At 42.4% G+C, this 19,786-nt stretch overlaps 1 protein-coding gene across 8 annotated transcripts in view; it reads right to left on the reverse strand.

Moving 5' to 3' along the window:
* Window positions 1–19,786, reverse strand: part of LRRC8D (leucine rich repeat containing 8 VRAC subunit D) — a 55,060-nt gene that overhangs the window by 24,721 nt on the left and 10,553 nt on the right. For 6 of the 8 annotated variants that reach the window (XM_054211829.1, XM_054211832.1, XM_054211830.1 and 3 more), the window contains one exon: window positions 18,083–18,222. The gene's annotated coding sequence lies outside the window, so the exon portion shown is untranslated. Of the gene's footprint in view, window positions 1–3,505; window positions 3,618–16,096; window positions 16,511–18,082; window positions 18,223–19,786 lie in introns of those variants that run through there. The other 2 variants (XM_054211835.1, XM_054211836.1) reach the window with 2 other exon arrangements.

Below are 19,786 nucleotides of genomic sequence, written 5' to 3' on the forward strand. Positions count from 1 at the left end.
GTGCCGAGAAAGCACTTGGAAGGAGTCAGGGAGTAGTAGGGGACCGCAAAGGTTGGACTATCTCCCTGCGCCTACATCAGGTCCCTTTAGAAGACATAGCTTTACTACATCTCATGCATGTCCCTCTCTCAAGTAAAACCTAAGTTTCCAGCATGTCACCATGTTTGCTAAGACACATTTCCCTTGAAGTGATATAGACTGATATTAGTTTGTCTAATATTTTATCAATTGAATATTGCATTAAATTTTCCAATATTTTGATGAGAAGTAATGTCAAGCTAGCTGGAATATGGTTAAATCATCTATTCCCTCATCTACTCTGGCACAGTTAATCTCAAGATCCTCAATACCAACAGTTATTAAAAATTGTCGGCAGGCCTGCAGACTTTTCAGCAAACTCTTCAAAGCAATCGATAGTGCTGCTGATTTACATACATCTATCCCTAGAAGGTAATAATCTTTATTCATTAAGATGGACTTAATTCTCTGTTGGAATGGCATTCATGGCATCACATTCTGCACCTTCCCAAATACAGAACCGTATTAACAAGTATTTCTACTTTTCTTGCATGAGCTACTTTATTATGTTCATCTAGTAACTGGAATTATTTATTTCCTAACATACTTCAGTTGGAGAATATACCCAGAGTTAATTCTCTAACTTACATCCTGACTTCTAATGTACACTAATTCTCATGTATCCATTGTCCCCTTAATTGCTGTATTTTGCTTTGAAATTTCTAGATTTGTCCTGAAGCCAAAGGGCTGTTAGTGTAGTTGTTGTCTCTTTTCTTTAAACCAGAATTTCAGCTTTGGGCTATTTAGTATCTTCTTATAGAGATCTCTGCTCTCCATTCACATTTTTCTTCCTACAATAACATCAAATTCTCCATGATGACGGATAAGGTCTTTTGAAGCATTAAGTATAATTTCTTTGGGGCTGCTCTCTGTTTGTCCACCCTGTATGTAACTGGGTCACACTTGATAGTCCCATGGCAACCACCAACTTCCAGTTGTGTGATACCAAAGTCCACAGTAGCTGTCTCAGCTGAAGAGCTGAAACAGGAGCTGACCTGCGATGGGCTGAATTTCCAGGGCACTGAACATCTTCCCATGATGCCAACAGGATGTTCAGCACCTTGGAAGCAACAAAATCTAACAGACTGCATGTTTGCTGATTCCAAAAATCCAAAGTGATCCAAAAATCACTTAAAGATCTATATTAATTTCTCCTATTCCTTGATTGTAAAGGTAAGGCATTTAAAAAGTCACCCATCTGGTGAGTCAACCAGACTGGACAATGAACATATAATGCAGGCTCCTCCTCATCAGGCTGACCCTCACCCAGGTTAATAGCTTCTCCATAGCAGCCATATGCTGCTTGTTTGATGAACAAGGCAAAAGGAACTGACCTCAGTCCTATCCCAGGGTGGCACTACCACAGAAACTGCAGTGCTCCTCAGCAGTCTCAGCAGAGAAGAAAGGCAGTGAGCCACACTCGTGAGTGTGGCTTCAACATTCGTTACCTGCCCAAGGTGGAAGCATCTATGCTGCACCTGGATTTGCACATGCAGTCAATTAAACTTTGGTACAGAATCAGTCTTTAGCCTCTAGGACCAATTCTCTCACAGGGCAATAAAACTTAATGTATTCAGCAAGAAAACCACAACATTTGGTTTTGTAATTGCCACAATAGTAGGAAAAACATTCAGAGCCTTCCAGTTTCACAACTTTATTTAAATAAATATGCTAACTATTCACACACAGTGATCTGTTAAGTATCCTAGAAGCGTGGTGGTAGCAGTCTACAGATGTAATTCTGCAGTTCAACACACACGATGGACTTTTCCCCATTATCGGAGTCCCACATGGCTCCTGCAGCACATACTTGCATGCATTTAGTTACAGTAGAAATTCTTTATGATGTTTAGCAAGAGTCTAAATTCAGTAGCTGAAAAGGAAATAACCTGGGTTCTTGCTGTACATCAGCCACTGCAACTGCAGACTAAGGAAAAAAAAATACAGTAGTTCAGTCATTCCTCTTCTATTAAAACAGCAAAATAGGAAGGAATGTGAAGGAGGGGGGAAAAAAAGACTGTAGCAGTACATTAAAAAGCAAAATGAAGAGCCCTACCCATACCTTCTGCAAAAAATTCCCCCTAAATTAGGCAGCAAATATTCAAAACCACCCATCTGCACAGACAGTTCAGTCTGAAGCATACACTCCCTGTGCTGGATTCCTCTGTTCCCTCCTCTCAGGCTTGAGGTAAACATAACTATGCAGGTTGCCAAAAGCCTCGGATACTAAAACACTGAGCCTTTTTCTACTACGCAGGTTTCACCAAAGTTCTCTGCTTCATACACATATCTAAAAAAGCTTTGTATGGGATGGGAAGAAATCTCAGTTTGGGCTGAAAGTCCAAAATTTGCTGGGAGGGCTTGTATTCCTCTAACATCCTTCATCCTCCCCCCCATCAACTTAGAAAATCTCATGAGAAATCAGCAGCTTTACCCACCTAAGAAGTGCATACCATTCACTACAAAGGATTAAATATGTGATCTAGAAGTTTCTACGGAAACTCTCAGTCATCACACAGTTAATGACAGCTTTAAGATGCCACAACAGTGTTTCAAAGGTCTATTGCAAAGACTAAAGTCAGTTCACATTCCTCTCATAATTTCTGCTTAAGGTTAGCAGAGTCTGAAGGAGTTGCTTGAATATTAAATTCAGATGAAAGTACAGAGTGACTTTAAAATACAAGTGCTATTTCTGACTAGTAATACATCTGTGTCCACATAAACCCTCCCAAGTCCTTAAGAACAGCCTTCCTACATAACATAATCCACTTTGAGGCTTTGTCTGCATAAGGCACTTTGGATTACTTCTTAAGAAACAAAACCCATACAAATTAAAAAATTGATTGATTAAACTGCTTGAGACCCTCTTCAGATGCTCTTTTCCAGAATCAGAGTTACTCTCAACTACTCTGCCACAGAAAGGTAGGGCAGTTGAAGCAATTAACTTTAAATTCACACCTTCAGCTGACTCAAATAATTTCTCAATGGCATGTGAAGACAAGCTCTTAACTCCAGAACCACGTGGGATTTACTCAGGAGTAACTGTCCAAAATATCTCCCCGGGGAGACAGGCCCAGACAACACAACACATCAGGATGCTGGTTCAACACCAAACCATTCTAAGAAGAATGCAAGAAACCACACAATCAGAAAAGCTTGAATTCTGGTAAATTCATGACTGTGTATTTGCCAGGTTTGTTTTAGAGAAGCATTTCCAACAGGCACCTAGCCTTAGTTTGAAAAGCCTTTTATTCTGACACAGTTTTCCAAGACTCCTCTCCATTCCCTCCCTCCCCGTCCCTACCCTTTCCCTCAAGCTGCATCCCCCAGCTGCTCTTTCCCAAACCTGCTGCCCGGACAGATGACACACAGGGCACAATCCAACACAAAATGTGACAGCCCCTTGCTGTAAGATTTCAAGCATCACCTGAATACAATGCAAAGCAGCCTGGAGCAGGAATTGCAGGTTCAGATCCAGCAGAGAGGTGCCTCAACTTCGGATGCTCTCTCCCCCGCAGTTAGGCTCTCATTGTTTTTTCCTGGGGATACATTTTCAGATCAGAGCCATGGCCTGCTGCAGATACAGATCAGCTTTGCTCATCCCACAGCTCTCTGTCACTGACAAAAAATAGCTCTGGAGGGAGAGGAGGAGGTTTTCAGCTGTTTTCTTCCCCAGTCCTCTCTAGCCGTTTCCTCTGTCTTTATCCTCTCCTTCCAGCTTTTATACCTTGCAATAAGGCCATCTTCTCATGTTGACGGGTTGATGTCAGAGTAACTGTTTTCTTACTCTGTGGAGCAAGTAAATCCCCAGATCTGCCTTTAAAACAAATTTAATAGTAGCCACAATGTTCCAGCAGCACCCTCAACAGCAAGATCAACAGGCGTTTCTTGAAAGAAAAGCTGGCATCTTGTTTCCTTACTGAAGGCAGCCCTGAGAAGCAGCTGGAGCCAAACAGGAGTGGTTTGGATAGATGCTTCTATAAGGCACCACTTGATACTCTACAGGGTTCAAAAGAACCACAGGAGAGGGACATTTTCCTAGACAGGATCAAAAATAGATGGCTTTAAGATGGCTGGAAAGCATGAAATATACTATTCTTCAATTTTCTCATAAACAGTGACTTTATTCTTTCTAAAACATTGATCGACATTTGATCCTGTTATGAACAGCTCTGAGGCCTCCCCCACAGAGCATCTAAGCTGCATCACATTAAAGCTGTTCCTTTCTCCTTGCCTCCAGCATATTCCTAACATGTAAACAACTCTGCTGGGCACACAAGCAAAGGCACGGCTAGCTAGTGAAAGCTGCAGCACGAAGGGCACCATAGGAACCCATCCAATCCTAATAACCCATTATTTTCACAGGACACTGTATTTATTAACTAGAAGCTGACTGCTATTAATGCAAATGTACACGTGAAAAATTATCCCATTAGAAAAGCTGAAAGAATATTACAGACTATTATTTTTCATGGATAGTCATGTTTCACAGGCTTTATCACCCTCCATAACCCAAACATACAAGAGAAGTCAGTTTGAATGATGGAAAAATTGCGACAAGACTAGGAAAAAGGCAAGTGTCAGAAAATCCGAGCAGACTTACTGTCTGAGGATTTCTCAGTTGATGTGACACCTCATGACAAGTAATGTTCTTGTGGCCAAGCCTGAAAACCTATAGGGACTATGGCAAGTTCAGCTTAAACAAAAAGAAAAAAACCCCAACAATCTCACTTCTCACCTATTCTGCAGTGAGATAATTAGCAGGAGATACACTGTACCAAGGTTTAATGCAAAAGCATTGCCTAGCCACATATTTTGTGTATGTTAACTCTTGCTTTACAGGCTCTGGACCAAGTGTATGAGATGAGCCGCCCCGGTGAGCCCTGCTCCTTGGGGCAAGTTTCAACAGCCAGATCCATTCGCTCTGCCACAGAATCCCCTCACAGCACCATTCCTCAACCCACAAATCTCTCTACGCAGGCAAGTCTGCAAGTAGGAAAAACTAAGGTCTGGAGGAAACACAGGTCATCTCTGACCCTATCTCATCCGTCCAGGGGTTCTGCAGTGATCCCACAGGAAAAGCAAATGTAACTGCAACTACTTCTGTTTAGGGCCTTCCCTGCATTAGGAGGTTTCCAATGGCAGGAATCCAGAGAGAAGCAGCTCTGGAGTTGTGAACTGAATACAGCTGCACTGCCAGGTTCCCACACCAGGACCTAGAGCAGCCCCAGGCGCCTTGGGACATTTCCTTCTGACCAGTGCTGTTGCACAATTTTTGCCTCTTAGGTTAAAACAGAGCCCAGTGATTTCTTGCTGTCCTTCTGTCCACACCTACTCAACTAACTGGAGCGAATCAGTTATGTCCCAACACCCACTAGCTTCCTTTGGCTTACTTCACACATTCAAAAATGTCAGACTATGAATTCCAGACCCTGCTTCTTCCTTCCACAACGCAAAACATCACCCTAGTCACACATATCCTTCTCCCCTCCCACTTCTCGTCAAATTCCACTGCCCATACTGCCACCAGAGCAAGTTTTATCTACTTGAAGCCATGAAATCATCCACTTCTTCCCTGCACCCCTCAAGAGCAAACTGCTTTCCTGTCCTCCTCTCTCTACAACCCAGCAGGTGAACACCCACTCTGTCCTGCACATGACATTTACCCAGGGAGGTTGTACTGAAGTAAAACAAGCATTTGAGGAGGTCTGGTTTTCTAAGTAAAATTGCATATCCTTCCCTGCAGCTAAAATTGCTTCATCACCCTCACATTTTCTTCTTTTAATCCTTTTAACACGAAAAGAAAGAAAAGAAAGAAAAGAAAGAAAAGAAAGAAAAGAAAGAAAAGAAAGAAAAGAAAGAAAAGAAAGAAAAGAAAGAAAAGAAAGAAAAGAAAGAAAAGAAAGAAAAGAAAGAAAAGAAAGAAAAGAAAGAAAAGAAAGAAAAGAAAGAAAAGAAAGAAAAGAAAGAAAAGAAAGAAAAGAAAGAAAAGAAAGAAAAGAAAGAAAAGAAAGAAAAGAAAGAAAAGAAAGAAAAGAAAGAAAAGAAAGAAAAGAAAGAAAAGAAAGAAAAGAAAGAAAAGAAAGAAAAGAAAGAAAAGAAAGAAAAGAAAGAAAAGAAAGAAAAGAAAGAAAAGAAAGAAAAGAAAGAAAAGAAAGAAAAGAAAGAAAGAAAGAAAAGAAAGAAAAGAAAGAAAAGAAAGAAAAGAAAGAAAAGAAAGAGGCTTTCCCTTCCACATTTTGTGCCAATGCAAACAGTTGTTTTATTACAAAGGTGAAACAACCTCTTTTTACAAAAGTAACTAGAGTCTAACTCCAGTGCTATCCTTGCAAAGCAGCCCTGCACGCTCTGTTTTTCTACTCTAAAAACCCTACTCAAGGTAACTCTGCACCACATGATAAATCTTATAAAGAATTTATACAGCAGTGCAACTAAATCTTAACTTCTGACTAAGGTAAATTAAAGTTCACGGTTAAAGCAGGCCAAAGTGTATCGCTATCTGCAAGCTGGAAAATTTAGACATCTCTTCACAGACTGAGGCCTTGAGAAGTGCAAGGTTCAGCTGCTGCACTGTACGTATCTGACAAAATACAATGTCACAAACACCAACACCAGAAGGTTGTAGCTACATCTCAGTGCCAAATACCCAACAGCCGTCTTCTTATTAGAGAGCTTGGTCAGAAGACTATAGCCTAGCCATAATTCAGAATTTAACAACTAAGGAGACTATTGAACTGAAGACGTGAAGCATTTCAGGTTTATATTGAATGATGGCGATAGCCCAAGGTAAAATTATTACACGTTTTCATCACCTTTCATGCTTATAAATAAAAATGAAAGAAATGTTGGAGAGTGGCTTTTTGTTCACTGTCAGCAAACAAATGCCTTGACGTATATTCACCATGCACTAAACATCCAAGATTTGGTACCAAAAATGCCCAGGACTGCACACAACATGGTTTTAATTAATAAAAAGACAAAACCCAGTTTATTACCTCTTCTAGGATCAGAGCCACAAGACCTACCTTGTATCAAAGATCTTCTCCAGACAGGAGCACTCAGAGGGCACCAATTTACATCTTAAAGGATTTCAAAAGGTCACTGCAGCTTCCACACCTTTCATGAACTGGTCTTTAGCCTACTGCAGTTGAAAAACTCCTCAAATAGAGATTATTTATGCCAATTTAACTGAATTCAAAGGGCCAGTTTTGAGTCGTCCCTTCAGGATCGCGCTGCGGCATTCTCCACTTTTACCACTACCCCAGCATAAAGGCAAAACGGCACCATGGACCGAGGGTTTCCCATTAGACACTGTCCTGGGTTGAGTGACACAGGACTAATTTATCTTCTGGGGAAGACTGCAGTTTTAGAAGACTCTAGTGTTTGAATTCGTAATAACATTTACTTTATAGCCAGCTAGGCTACGTGGGACATAAGGCCTCAGTATTTTCAAGCCCTGCCAGGTGCAGGGATGAGGAGTGAGGCCTAGGCATTTGACCCAAGCTTCCTACTGATATAACTGGCTGAGTATAATTGTTGTATATCTTATATTAGTATTGGGATTAATACTAGTTCTTTAGTGTTATTGTTAATTATTTAGTCTTATCCTATTAAATCTATTTATATTTCAACCCTCGTGTTTCCTTGCTTTGCCCAATTCCTCTTTCCAGGTGGGGAGGGGTCATCAGGCGATAAAATAATTGTCTAAACGACAATAAATTGTTATGGGTTTTCCAAACCATAACAGACACCCAGCTCAAACACAAACCTGTAGAAATATAAGGCCTTGAGTGAGAAACACCTGTTGAGGAAAAGCAAATGAACCTGTACGCAAGAGCATACAAACACTGAAAAACTGGAAAACCTTTACCCATTAAGCACCTACTACACCAGTGCAACTCGAAAAGGTTATGAGGCAAGTATAATTAACCCTAACACTCACACCAAAATAATAGGAACATTTGGCTCTTTCATAGTGCTGTAACCTCATCAAAACACTCGAACCAAATTTGACATTTATGTCTATAAATAACGGGTAAGCGAAAGCAAAGAAAAAGCAACATTCGCAGTTCAGGGAAAGACATAAAACAAACATGTCCATAGTACTCAAATGCTAAACTACATGTGGGAATCTGATGATCTTTTGAATGGCTGAAAGCTGGGACACAGAGTAGAGGGCTTCTTGTTTTAAAATTAATTATTAATCAGTCTTTTCAGCCATCAAACCCCTGCAATGACTCATCCACTTTCTTTACCAAAGTCTAAATTGTTATGAGAAGACTGCGAATTCCACTGGAGCTTTACCCTCCTGAGTGCAATACTTAACCCTGCACATAAGAAAGGATTTTAGTAGCTTCATTTCTCTCTCCCACAAAAATACCATGTTCTCATGGAACCTGAAAAGGAAATCACACACAAAAAAAAAAAAAAGGCAAAACGTATTTAGAATTTTTACATTGAGAGAAATAAGAAAAGATAAAGTCCGCCTCAGTTATTCATAGCAAAGCCAGTGCTCTGCCAGTGATGATACACACTGCAAGCAATGAGAGAATTCACATCATCAGAAATCCTCAATAATCATGCCATTAAACAATCCAATTCTTTCACACTCATACAGACAGTTCCTACTGTCTGTAAAGGAATTTAGTTTTATGGAAATATGGCTTGATAGGAGTTGCTTTTTAAGCTTACAAAATTAACAACTTGATCCTATACCCCACATCCATGTAAACCTCTTTTCAGAGTTCACAGCTCTATTAAATAAACTAAGCTGCAAGACTGGAGCTCAGTTGGCGATACCTATGTACAAAGCTTGCTCTTTTCCTGCGCTAAAATTGTATCAGAACATAGCAGCACATTTGCATATCTCCCACACATGCAACTTCTTGCCAGCAGTAACAAGACGACGACATCAAGGCTTAGAAAACGCACCAGAGATAGGACAAGAGGGTGGAGTTTCCTGCAGGAACACCCAGACTGAAGTCCAGCAGCTCCCAGGGAAGGTGCTGCCTTTCTACTAGCCTGGTGCGGTGCCTTGTCTATCAGGCTCCCACTTATCAGCGTCAAATGTGAAACTCCACCCAGGAAACGAAAAGCTTCCTATTGTTTCTCCCCTCTCCACAGCCTTCTGGCTACTATCAGGAAAAGTGGTATCACTCCACCCTTTCTCCATTAGAGTGGTTTCCATTTTTCCCATTTACTATGTTCAGCCTTGGAGCTACAGTGGAAGAGAAGGAACAGGAAGAAGCAGCCTCTGATGGGTTATCTCCCCCCATATGGTTTTCCTGGGAATATTTCTATTGGCAGCCCACACTGCTGCCCTTGATTTTAATCATGCAGAAGTAATGTGAAATTCGCATGATTCTTGTCAGTTTTCCAGCCACACAAGTTTTGCAAAAAAAAAAGTAAATCAGACCTTCCAACTTTAACCTAGCAAAGCTATAAAAAAATTACAGGTAGCAGACCTCTTGGAACACTGATTTACACATTGGTGCATGGTTATTTTCAGAAAAGCTTTTAGTTAAAAAATAAAAACGATGACAGTGAAGTGATGAAGACTTCTGGCACCTTACCTCCTCCTAAGCTGCCAGTAAAAAAAAAAAAAAAATTAAAAAATGAATTGATCCAAGTAAAAGGAAGTAATAAAAATTTACTATCAATCACGTGAAAACACCTGACCTGCCATGAATAAAGTGTTACTAAGGCGTGAGAGTAAGTTTAAGTGATTTTGAAAGTCAATAGTGGAACCCAGTGTCATAATTCAAGGTATGCTACATACTAGAAATTGTAACTTGAATGCTCAAGTTGTACGGAGCCACGGCCTTCCCTCTGATTCTTTCCAGCGGCCCATTTTTCCCAGTCTCACCCTACCATGGCAACCCAATAGTGAAGCTCAGTTAAAATGCAAGCAGAACAAGTCAATTAATCTGAAACTCGGGAAAGTCTCACCTACTGTGTAGGAAAAATTGAAAACAAACCCATACAAGTGAGATAGTACAACAGACTAAATACAATACCCCCCCAAATGATTAATAACCGTGTATTAATGATCGTGTTAGCTGCAGGGAAAGTGCCTCTGTACCATAATTTGATGAAGAACAAACTAGAAAGAAATGAAACAATCAATAATTACGTTTGCTAGTATCAAATCAGGCCGAGTACACACCAGGCACACAGGGATAAGATACTATTCTAGGAAGCAGGCTTTCTGACACCAGCACACTTAAGATCTAAATTACCATGGACTAGGGAACGGAAAAATGCAGAACCGCATGAAAGGAAGGCAAACCCTGCTTACAAAATAGCAGTGAGTCAGCTCCTGAGGACTGGTCTATGACTGCTCTGAAAACAAGATGCACATTCCTTATGTGCCCTCTGGTTGTACAGAATGAAAACAAGTCCATCCCCTAAATATACTTTTAGTGCAGTAGACGATATTCCCCAAAAAGTGTCAAGAAACGTCAGTAGCACTGTTTAACCCATTCAAACTTCATAAAACATTTTAAACCAGTGCTGATCCACACAGCCTTTTAATCCTATACACATCTACCCATGTTTTATACTTTTAATAAGGAGGAAACACTCACATCCCTGGCCTCAGATCAATGAGAAACAGCTTATCTTGGGCATACCTCCAACTCTAAAAGTCATTGAGTTATTTTTAAGAGAATCTCTTTCTAAAATGCCATGACCCTTTAGCCTGCCTAGTTCCATCATCTGTGATCAGACTATCCAGAAAGCCAAGAATAAGCTCCAAGGCCTTTTGTGACAAGCTGTGAAACTCAGCCATTTAATATTGTATGGAACACTAACTAACATGGCCACTCTGAGCATTTATTTGGAGAACACAACTACCTTTGTCCTCGTTCAAAAATCAAAGATAGCTGTCAGGTTTTCATAACCTGTCTCCACCTTAGCAAGTGCCCTTGGCTGCAAGCAGCTCTCTCCTTGACCACATTACAGCTCATTGTTGTTTAGGGGCTATCTGGGGATTGTCTGATCTTCTGCTCTTTTTGGTTGTTTTCAGACGTTTTTGGTGAGTGGGGCTTCTCCTGGTATACTGACTCTTTCTGGGAAAAAAAAAAAAATACTAAAGAATTACTGCAGCACACATGCAGGAAAAAAACAGGTCAAATAAGTCAGCTCTATCAATATTACTTTGCTGACAAGTATTAAAACAAGGTGCTGGCCACTGAATATCATGCCAGCATACACTGAATGGAAACACCCTGTCCAACCCCTCCCAAAAGAACAGAAACCTTGGAACTGGCTTATTTCAGGGAAAGGATTAAAGGTTGTTTTTTCAGGTGTTGTTCCTGCACACTGAATCCCTCTGCCAGACATTGCAGTTTATCATTGCTAAACACTTATATTGCAGAAGTGCCTAGAGGCCTCAAGTAGGTCAGGGACTCAGCATGCAAGGTACAGAATATATGCATAATACTTGACAGCCCCCACCTCATCATATTTTTCTATTTCAAGTGTTTGTCTTCCTGCTAACACAGCTATGTGAGCAACCCACGCAAGCAAAAGAAACTCAGTGACTCTGCAAAAAACACACCCAAGTTCTACCAAAGTTGTATGTAAGTGCCATCCAACACGCAAGGAAAACAGAAGTAACTCTACCCCTCACTAGGATATTATATATAAGGATCTAGCTAAATGTCAAAGCAAAGCAGGTTTTAGGCTTTTTAGACTGGCATAGCTCCAGCTATTGTAACAAAGACAGAAGTGGCTGTTGAAATAAGCTTTGGTAAATGTTTATGGATGAGAGCTCCAATTCTCATCTTCCCATCCTCTACAACCTAGACAAACCCCTTTAGTGAAAGAAAGAGTTTCTCAGTTCTTGCCTTGTGACTGAACCCTGGTTGAGAGCGCAGCGGTGAAAAACCCAAACAAACAAAAAAATTTACACGAACTGTAGGGAGAGAAACTACAGAGTGCTAAAAAAAACATTTGCATATCTTAAATGAGCTGCATTAAAGATGGACAAATATGCCATAAATCTGAAATGATGCTTAACAAGACGATGGAGTTCTTGGCAACCTGATTATTTTACCAAGCTGGCAGCCAGTTAGCCCGGATTGCCTCAGTCTAAATACACATACCAGGACAGCACAAGCCAGAATGGACCAATACATTCCCATACCATTACCCATGCTCTTTGCTCCATGCTGCTGTCCCTTCTGATACCTCCCTGCTCCACCATCACCTACCTCTGCCTTCCCAAACACTCGTCCACATCCTGCAGAGCTTCCCTGCAGCTCCCCATCCCGTTCCCTCAGCTGAAAATGAAATACTGGCATTGCTGTGGATCTTGACTGCAGGTTACCACCAATCAACCTAAAGGTGGTAACTTGATGTGGGACTGTCTCGCTCTATCACAGCCCACTGCTTCTTGCATCTAAAGAAAATCCTATGCAACATCCCTATGTCTACGGCCCTCCCCCGTGCCAGAGGAATGACCTCCACCCCCAGTCTACAGCAGCACTACCAACAAGCCAGCCCAGTGTGATGGGAGACAGCAAGTCACCGCGCAGCACGACCTGCCAAAAAGGCAAGGCATGTGAGACTGCCAGATCCAAGCGGAAACTATGGCCGGACCCAAACTGTAGCTCTGGTGCAAGCCACAATCTGGGTTTTTTTGCTTGTCTTTTTTTTTTTTTTTTGAGGGTGGTGAGATGGTGTGGTGGTGGTTGAGCTTTGCCTCTAAAGCCCCAAAGCACCACGCTTCCTCCATAGAAAAGATTGAAAAAAAAAAAAAACCCAACCTTGGGCGTGTTCTCCTTAACTACCACAGGACATCAAAACAACACATGGTGTCGGGCTGGTGGGCAGGGGCTGTCTGGGGTTTCCTTTTTCACAAAATTTCTTTTCATGAAATTCCCCCCCCCCAACATTTCAAACATCAGAAAGGTTAACAATCATTAAAGTTTCTTACATAATTACTTGAAATGTCCATAAAAATTATTTTGCAGCCTGCCTGGAAAAACATTCTACTTCAAAAGGTAGCAGATGCAGTTTATGAGCAGAAAACCTACTTTTTTTTGCCCACCTCCTGCAGAACATAAAGAGTTAACTGAATGGGAAAGAGACTGCTGCCTTATTGATCAAATCAATTCTAATTATGCAGAGAAAACTTTTCCACAGCTCCCAATAATAACACTGAGCAAGAGCTACTTCATGAAATGCAAAGTCAGATAAGTGAAAAGTTTGTGAGTTTATTGCTCAGAAACAAAGGACAGGATTTTATATATCCAATCACTGGAGGCAGTGGAATGTTATAATTGCAAGCAAACTCTAACACTTGAATTCAAATCTAAAATTTTTCTAAGAGAGGCCCATAAAAAGCTGTGGACAGAGTAACGCAATATTACAGCTAAACCACAGCAGCACTAAAATAATTGGGCAACAAAGAGCTGTTTGTTCATTTTTTCCCTTGCAAATCTCCCTCTCTCCCCCCATCTTTACTGTCTGAGGCGCCAGTCAATAATGTCACCAACTTCTTACAGTATGTCCTTTTCACCATCAAAAGGTGCAAATATAGTATTAATAGACAACATTGGGCCCACCAACACAAAGAAAACCAGGTTTTGGAAAGGCCAACTTTTCCCCACCCAATCCATTCTGTGGTTTCTCAACTGTTAAAAGCGTTTCACCTCCCTGTGAAACTTAATCAGGTATGGCCAAGGATGGGCATACCCCACCCTTTGCTGCTGGACCTCACTATGCTGGTTTGGTGCTCCAGGATTCACAGCCAGCCTCTAAGAGAACAAGCACGCTATGATGGTGCTCCCTTCACTCAAGAGAGCATCACCTACCAAAGACAAGGGACGACGCTTGAGGCAGCGACCACATGTCGAGAATCCCTTCCCATCTACCCAAAATGCACCTCCTGAGATTCCAGTTGAGAACTGAGAGCAGGTAAATATTTCAAAAGAACATCATGTTGTGTCAAAACAACACAGCTAAGATTACTGCAGCCTACTGAATTTGGTACACCTCAAGCAGGAAACCCACAAAAAGGCGCAACATGACGTTACTCCGCCAAAGGTTTAAAGAGAGCACGTTGTGACCCAGCTCAGATTGTTCTCTGCTACAGCAGGTTCACTGATGAACGCCCATGAGTGCCATCTCCTTCCCACCCCGCGCTGCAGTGGGTACCAGGGCTGGGTCCAGGCTCGCAGGAGAACAGGCTGGCGGGAGGCAGCTCAGCTCACAGACGCGTGGCCACGTGGCTGTGGGGACCAGCTTCTGATACCAGTAACAGACAGGCCTCCCACCCAGGCAGCAAAACACGGCACCAAAAACAGTAGAAAACCCACCACAGTAGGGCTGTTTTCCAGTTTGCGTGTCTGACGTTAACACTGAAAATTCTGCTGGGAGGATAGGAGGAAAGAGAAGATAACCTGACATGAAAATTGTAACACTGAAGCGAGATACACAGAAGTCCTTTTCATTGCAGAGAAGTTGTCAAAATGACATCCATATCTACACCTAAGGAAAAATTTACTTCTGCCTTGAGGCAGCCTTGACAATAACATTGTTGCAAGCAAAAAACAGTTTATCCGTTTGTGGGGAATTCAAATAAATTTAAATTATTTGTCAATTAATAAACTTCTAATTACTGCTTCTGGTATTGAAACACACCCTCTCGATACGCAAGCAGGCAGACCTGCAGGGAGCCCCTACAACACGGCAGGAGCACACCTCAGCATTTAAGTTAGACATCGATCTGCAGGTGAATGGCCAGGAAAATTTGCCATTTGCAACATGTCTGGAGCCAGCTCACCCTTCCCCAGAGGCTGAAAGGTGCTTCAAAACACACAGCTCTTCAGGACATCCGTCTTTTGTCTGGCCTTTGGTAGCCGTTGTCAAAAACTGATATTGATTTTGTCCAAAATTTATTTTATTTTCATAAGCCAGCTACTCACGGTCTCACCCTCCACCTCTGCCACAAGCTCACACAGCTCAGACACATGAAATACAAACGACCATCGGTGCAAGCGACACCTGGCACTCACTCCATGAACAGATCAGAGCAGGCTGACTCAAGTTACCTCCTAACATTAAACTTGGTATCAATACATTTTTATAATTAACTTACGGAAGGAGCTGATGCATAGCAAGTAAATCCATCACATTTGCCTAGCTCTGGAGAACGAATGCCGTCTTACACCGCACAGAGGAGTTACATGCCGAAACGCTGGTAAAGCGGGACACAAGAAATGAAAGAAAACAAGCAAGCAAATCCACCCTTCCTCGGGTACCTTCATTCCTACTTCCAGAAGAAGGTCATCATTGCTGCTTATTATGTGTGTATAGTAAACAAATAGCTTATACAGACAAGTTGTTCTGAAATCAAAAGCACATCAGTGAAACGTGATCTAAAATAAACCAGCTATGTTTGAGGATATCACTGTTTCCCCTGGCACTTCAGGATTCTGCAGCTGCAGAAATTCCTCTTAAAAAAAAAAAAAGAAAGAAATCAAAAGATCTTAAAGCTTATGCTCCCACAAAAGAGCTTTCCAGACACAAATATATATAATATATACATACACACTCCATCACAGTAACCAGACTGGAACACTTGCACAGGAAAGCCCCTAGCCACACTGTAACATTTTGCTGATTTAGCTGTATCAGCCAAGATCTTATTTTTTTTTCTCGCCTCCCAACTATGCCAGCAAAAACCTTACTGCAGAAGCCCTTCTCGCGGCTGTGAACTTTTTCTGCCTGCATAAACCATTCCTTTCATAGGACCCAGTTTAAGCAGCAGAAATATTCCTCTGGTAGCCATGGGGGCACCTCAGGAGGAAGTGGCGAGCCCGGGTAACGAAAGCGTTCAGGCAGGAGGGGTGAAGGCAAAGGGGGACATTGCATCAGGCTAGCTTACATCGACAGAAAAAGAGGGGAAGCAGTAACTGCCGGGTTTGTGCCGGCAGAAACTCAACTGCAAAGCCACAATCCTACTACAAGAAGTAACAGCAGTAAAATTCTGCACACAGGTCAGACTGACCAACTTTGACAGACGTGGCATTTCATTTTCTATTTGGATTTTGGTGTCATGTTTTGTGTTCAATGTATATTCTTCAGGAACAGACTGCCTGAAAACATAAATGCAAGCCACTCCATTTATGTCAAGTAGATACGGATCCTGTTCCCCCCAAGAGATGATTAAGTGTCAGTTGGGTTAACTGTTTCACTACTGATAAGATACATATCAGCATTTCTCTGCTAAAACATATCTCACAACCCCAAACCATCTGTAAAAGCCTCTTATGCGTAAAACCGTCCATGTATTTCCCCATCCAGGAATAAACAACCTCTCCACTCTTCCTAATGAGCATCCTTATAACACAGACTCATCCTGACTACATGAAAAGTGCTCAATATTAAGAATAAAGAAGTGTGGGTTAGAAAACAACAACGAAGTTTAAGATGGATTCAGTACAGATATAAAGACTGCCCTGTCTGCCTTTCTACTCAAATGTAAATCTTCTCTGTCCCCTCCCCGCTTTTTTTTAAACCCAGATCTGCTGCAGGTTATCCAGCCTGCCACATCATATCAACGCAGAAACCAGTAAGGCCTGGCTGCAGAATTTAGGTCAGCTTGTCTGCGGAGTACATAAGGTCTTGTACACAGCCATGAATTTCCTAGTAATGCTTCAATAATCCCTCTTCATCCTGCCATGCAGCTATTTTACTAGTAGCTGCTAGCTTTTCTCCAACCCCCCAACAAAGACTCTCCACAGGAGGGATGTTTGCAGGCAAATGAGCCACTATCTCTTCCTTGGGAAGCAGGAAGCTGGTTGTTGAATCAAATAAATGCTGATTTTTATTTCCCAAGACAAAAAAAGTGAAGCATTCCCAATGCATTCTAGAAAAGGACTTCCCTTTTTTAACCACACAGGGAAAGATATAATTAGATAGAGCTGGAAATTACCCCAAGAACATTAGGAATAACTTTCTTAACAGATAACCTAAACAAAACCCCGCTGTTTCCACCTCGGTCAATAAATAAAAAAATAACATCAAAATGTGACTAATAAATTGAGACAATCTAAGGGACAGATGTTGATATTTCTGGAGAGAAAGCATCACATGAGGTGAAAAACACTGTGCCTCTTGCCTCTTCAAAGAGTACTTCCCTCACCTACAATGCAAGCATTGTACAAGCACACGTAAGTATTAGCTCTGTTCTTAAGGAATCTGTAAGGTGCATAAAAACATGCAAAGTCTTTTCAGAACATGGTCCTCGGAGCAGGAGCTCCACATAAACTGAAAAGTACAGTTATGTAAGAAAAAAAAATATCTAGTACAATAAACCAAAACGTTTAACTTCTCTGACTCTCCATACAAGACAAACATAATAGTCTTCTTAAGTATGACATTTTGAAAGATGCAACTGCAAAACTAAATACCAGTTTCCAGGAATGGTTATGGGAACCTCAGCAAATAAAAATATAGCTAGCAAGCTGACACTTGGTTTTGTCTTAGAACCCGATCAGTCTGCTACCTTTCTGTGCTCTATGGCTGCCACATAACATTATGCTCCTCAAAAGCTGGCATTTACATCTCCCTGTTAGAACAAAGAATAAAACTGAGGAAAAATTCTCCTTCGAGACACCAAATGTCTCTTCAATGTTCAAACATTCATTAAGAGTATTCCAAGTCCATTCTTTCAAACTCACATGGAGCCTGCATACAGGTATGGGCAAACACATACTGAGCTGTACTGCACATTAGATGTGTAAATCAAATACCCAGAAAACGCAAAGTTGCATTTGTTTCGTTTACCTCAGATCTATTACAGAACTCAAGCATATAACACGCACCCATGCCAGGCACACAGATGACGTGGCTGTCATTACTGGGCCACCATCGTATCACACATGTTAGCGAGAGATTTTAAGGAACAGAACTCTATTTTAATTACTAATTATCGTCCACAACTTCACTTCAACTCAGCATCAGACAACTTTTCCCATTCCCAGCTCAGTACCTGATCAGGCTGTGCTTCTCCCTCCTCCTCCTCTGGCTTCAGCTGGGCTGAGCACTGGCTCCAGGAGGCTCCGGTGGTGGGATGACCAAGCCAGACGCTGACGGTCACTTTCTCATTTTGACAAGTGCCACAGACGCTTCCTGTGTAAAAAGAAACTGCTGTGAATCAAAGTGGCCAAATAAAGCGTTGACGCTAGCGGGGTGTCAAGAGAAATGCCACTCTGTGACACGGAAGCAGAACGTTAGTCATCCTTTTGCCACCAGTGCCTGATCTCTGGGGAAGGCTGGGCACACCCTTATTTTAATAATTTCAGAAATACTCCAAATGAGTTGTCCTATTCTTGAAGGGCAGATATCCCTCAAACTAGCAATTTGCCATTTCGCACATATTTTCTTAAACATATTAGCTCATTCAAACTTAACCAAGTGTATTGCTATTTCTATGCTGCTGCTTCCCTACAGCACAGCAAAAGCCAGACTAGACCCCAATGACAGGGCAGCTGCACGCTCTGTGTGCTCCACACAACTACTTTGATCACAACTGAACTGCTGCACTACAGCAGTATGCCAGGCAAGCAGCCCACCTTGAGTCAATGAGCTGCCTGGAAAACATCTCTATCCCCAGGATGAACAGAATGGAGAAGAAACAGGATTTTGCTCCGTCTTCCTTTAGCCCAACACTTCCACCAGCCAAAACCCCAGCACGGGGCTGCCTTCGCCTCAGAGGCTCCAGGACAGAGCAGAGCCCGCAGATGGAAAGCAACAACTCAGCAGAACGAACAGCCAGACTCCGGCAGGTAATTCACAAGTATTTATTTTAGTTTGTTGCTTATTAAGTATGCCTCATTATAAATCAAGTATTTTACAGTAATTGCCTCCAATCAACAAACACCGAGAAAGCCGCTATGTAGACCGATGCTGCTTTATAACCGAAACGAGTCCCCTAGCAACCGGCATGACTCTACACGACTCTCCATGGGCGGCAGGCTGGCCGCCACCACCGTGCTGCCCTTCTCCTGCCTTCACTGCCCTGGCTGCGCCCCAAGCCACGCTGCTGCCTGCCCGAGCCCTGCCCAGCACTGCCGGCGCCCGCACACGCCAGCGCAGCAGGGCACTCGAGCATCTCGCCAGGGACACGGGCAGCCCCTCATTGCAGGGGATGCTCCACTGCCAGGGCTCAAAGGCAGGGACAACCGGCTGCATCCCCTGCTCCAGCCACCAGCTCCCAGCCCCTTGCCTCCGCACCGGCAGCAGAGAGCTGCTCTGCCATAAGGAGCTGTGCCCAGCTGAGGTGCCCAACCCACCTGAGCTGCTCCCAAACCACTGCAGCCACAAACCAACCCCACACACACACTTCCCTCTTAATTTATTTGCTGAAGCCTTTTAAGGGTTGGCACCCGCTGGCACTCAGAAGCCCACAGGAACAAGCCCTGTGTCCTGCTTTCCACTGAGAGCATTTTAAAGGTCAGCGGGAACCTGCTGGTCCAGGTTTCTTCGTAGCAGTACAGACCCAGGATAAAGAGATGGGGAAGACACTGCCAAATACGCAAATAAAATCTGCGTCTTAAAGAAGTATAGAAATTACAGGTGCTTTGTTTTTCCTCCTTCAAAGGTGTCTGGGTGGTCAAGTGGTCTTGGGAGAACTAAATCCCTTTTTGCAGCATAGATCAGTGGAACTGGAGTTTTCAGAGACTGTTGTTTTTTA

The sequence above is a fragment of the Rissa tridactyla genome, chromosome 8, assembly GCF_028500815.1.
Source record: "Rissa tridactyla isolate bRisTri1 chromosome 8, bRisTri1.patW.cur.20221130, whole genome shotgun sequence".
NCBI lineage: Eukaryota > Metazoa > Chordata > Aves > Charadriiformes > Laridae > Rissa > Rissa tridactyla.